Here is a 4059-nt window from a genome sequence, read left to right as displayed (position 1 = left end):
CAGGAGTGGGGAATGGACTTCCTTCTTCCCAGGAGTGGGGAATGGACTTCCTTCTTCCCAGGAGTGGGGAATGGACTTCCTTCTTCCCAGATTCCTCCTGTTCTCCCTGCCCCACCTCTACTTCCTGTCTGGTTTTCTCGCCTATGCTTCTTGCCTGGCCAATCAGCATTTATTTAATATGATTTATTTATATGATTGACAGAATACAGACAATTCTCCCACACCAGAGTGTGTGCATTATTCCCAGTTTCTCCAATTTCTTAAAATCGTGGTAAATATTTCTGAAAGCTCAATGTAATTCTCTCTCTATTTTTAATCCAGTGTCATGAAGTTTTTTAAATTGTGCTTTGATTTTTAAAATAGTTCAAGTCTTACCAAAAATATGGTGTTCACTAACCCTTCAATGATTTCTGAAAGTGATTGTTTAAGCTTTTGACCCCAAGAAGGAAATCTCAGCAACTCGAGTTTCCCTGTACTTGGCTGTTTGCCCTGTGATCTCAGTCCTCTAGGTGCCCAGGAACTGTCATCACTTTCCCTTTGTTTCACTTGCCGGTTTGAAGATCATGATTGTAAAACTGTACACAGGGACCGGAAATGGCACGTTGCTTCACCATGTTAGTATACAGCAAAGAACAACCATCTTCTGTACAGCAGTCTTTTGAGACTTTGCTCATAAGTTTTCTTATCTTGAATTCGCATGAAAAAATTACATTATTTCATTACCCAATATACCTTAATACCAGCAATTTTTAATTAATATGTCATCTTTGGGTGTTTTTTTCAATAAGGACACCAAAGTGAAGTAACCAACTTCGTTCTGTATGTGTTGGGGAGTAAAGTCAGTATTGTGCACACCAGGCAAGCGCTCATTGTCCATGTTTTTATCTATGGTTCTGTTTTCATTACATATAACTGTTGTAGAAATTTGGATTTGCAGTCGTATTAGTACTTAAATAACAACTTAGACTTTATACTGAGGGATGGTCTTTTCTCTTTCTTCCCCTCTGAGAAGTCAGTTTGTGTTCCTTATTTGTTTGTATCAATTTCATATTTAATTGCAATTTGTTCACCAAATTTAGCAACATAAGCACCAAATAGAATAGAAATTGTTTAAAATATGCTTTTATTATTAAAAATTTTTGCATTTCAGTCTTAATTTGAATTCTTAATTTCTCAGTAAATCACGTCAATGGCTACAGTGCCAACTAATTGTATAGCACTTGCCTAGCAAGGCTCAAGTGTGTCTCCAATGACAACTCCCAAGGTAAGGCACAAGAAGATACACACAAAGTAAATTGTTCATTATTTTGAAGTAAATAATCTTAACTGCTGTTTTACTAAATTTACATTTTATTGATTGGGTTTATTTATTTATTTAAAAGCATTTTTTAATGGCATGGAAGTTTGGGTGATGCCATTTTAAGGACTTATGTGACAGCTATCGGAAGAAAGCCAAATTCGTCAAACGAGCTATATTAAAATACGGCCTGCATTCCTGTAGGAGCACCAAGTTCATCACCTATAAAAAAAAAAAAAGAGTGTATCCAGGGTAGAGCAAGATATGCCACAACCAATTAATGTGAGGGCTGAATAGTCTCTCACTGGTCTATGTATCTTTCTGACTCTGCAACACACACAGACACACATACAGAGATACCCTCACACATTTACACAGAGACACAAACACACATACACACTCACACACACATACACTCTCATACACAGAGACACACACATACGCACTCACACGCACACATACACTCTCATACACACAGAGAAACACAGATATACACACAGAGACACACACAAACACACATACACGCTCACACACAGAGACACACACATTCACACACACACACATTCACATTCACACACAGACACACACACACAACATGCCTTTTTCAAATGTACAGGGATATGCCAAGGACATGGAAAAATTGCTGAAGGCCAGCCATATCGCCTTTCCCATAGTCTCGCTTTGGAAAGCTCCTAAGAGAGCAGTAAGTGGGCCAGGGCTCAGGGCTAACTCTGGGCACTGTCTCACTCCCTCCTCCCTCAGATCCTGACTTGCAGTTCTCAGCTCACTCAAGCTCAGCCAGACTCTCTGACTTTAAAGAACTTCTCTCTTCAAGGTGCTTTCAAATTCTAATGAGATCTCCAGATGTCTATTGCCAACCACCTGTGGTCCTCCTCCACTCACCGCCATCACCAGCTCGGAAGCAATCTTCTTTCATCTTCAGACAGCCTCCATGTGTTTGAAAGCTGATGTCTAAAAATGTTTGTTAGAGCACAATTCAAGGTATTTGTATTTTTATCTAAAAGCTTTGGCTTTGAGAAATTTATTTTTATATCTGAAGACATTTTTAGGTTACATGTTTGGCTGACAGGTCCTGTTAAAAACAAGTAAGTTGTCAGCCTGACTAATGTCTTTCCTTAAGACCTAAGACATTTTCCAGCATGCTATGTAAAGCTACTTGGCCATACCTTTGTGCTGGTGAGGGTATTGGCGGGGGGCGGGAGTGTGGGGGGTGTGTTAGAAAATGCTCAACACACTCAACACAGCATCATCTACCCAACCATAACGTGTGCTGGGAGCATCCATCCTCTCCTGTTTATTTGCTAAAAGGTAGATTTGACATTGGTGTTTATTTTCAAGTAAAAATATTGGGCTTTAACTACTAGCGACATAGCTTTAAAAGATGGGGGAATAAAAGGAAATGCTACTTAACAATAAATGATGTTTTTAGTTTTGGTTATTGTTGCTGTTGTCTTGAGACAGGGTTTCTCTGTGTAACCCTGGCTATCACAGAACTCACTCTGTAGACCAGGCTGACCTCAAACTCAGAGGTCTGCCTGCCTCTGCCTTCCAAGTGCTGAAATTAATGGTGTCTGCCACCACTGCCTGGCTGATTTACAAAAAATGTCAGCCTGAAAAACAGCAAAATCCACACAATGCCAGAAGCTTCTGAGAACCCAGAGTCATGTCTTCCTGGAGGTGGCATTCCTCTGTTTAGACCTGCTTGGTGAGCAGACCCCACCTTCCCATAGAAACAGGCTTTCACCATTCCATGTAGGACCATAATCAGCAAAGAGCAACTCTTCCTCATGTGACCATTTTTTTTCTTTTCTTTTCTTTCCTTTTTTTGGTTTGGTTGGGGGGGGGGTGTTTTGTTTTTGCTTTTTGTTTTTTGTTGTTTGTTTGTTTGTTTTTTGTTTTCTTGAGACAGGGTTTCTCTTTGAAACAGTCTGGCTATCCTGCCTGGAATTCATTCTGTAGATCATGCTGGCCTTGAACTCACAGAGATTCACCTGCCTCTGCCACCCAAGTCCTGGGTTTAAAGTCCTGGAATTGAAGGTGTGCCCCGCCACCACACAACTCTCATATGAACATTTCTAATGTTATGTAGCATTTATTTCTCCATTACAACAACTATAAAGCAGAATGTTACTCCACAAAATTCACAAATTAAACTAGAAACCATCAAATCATACAAAATTCAAAATTGGAGTCACAACATTAAGGCTATGGTCTAATCTGTTATAAAATAACTTGCAAAGAAATAATAGGATAGAAGTTTCTTGTCAAATAAATTCGCTGCTGGAAAAAAAACAAAAGTCTAATGGTTAGTGAATGTCAAAAAGTGTTTGATTAGTTCTTAAAATATAATTAAAATTGGCTAGTATCAAAACTATTTTTATGGAAACTGAAGGAAGGGCTGTGATCAAGAGCACACATTGCTCTTCCAGAGGACCTGATCTCAGTTCCCAGCTTACAGCTGCTTGTAACTCTAACTCCAAGAGATCTGACCCCTTCGTCATCATGGACACTACACTCATGTGCATAAACTCCCTCACACAGATGCAGACATTGACATATAATTTAAAAAAAATAAAAATAAATCTTTTAAAAAATAGGGGGAGAGGAGTGGGGGGAGAGGGAGAGGAGTGGGACGAGGGGGAGGGAAATGGGAGGCTGGGAGGAGGCGGAAATTTTTTCAATAAAAGAGTATTTTACAATATTAAATTTTTTCAGTTATGTAACTGAACTGTATGACATAA

This window comes from Microtus ochrogaster, chromosome 4 (genome assembly GCF_000317375.1).
Source record: "Microtus ochrogaster isolate Prairie Vole_2 chromosome 4, MicOch1.0, whole genome shotgun sequence".
Lineage (NCBI taxonomy): Eukaryota > Metazoa > Chordata > Mammalia > Rodentia > Cricetidae > Microtus > Microtus ochrogaster.
Note: the sequence above shows the minus strand (reverse complement) of the source record.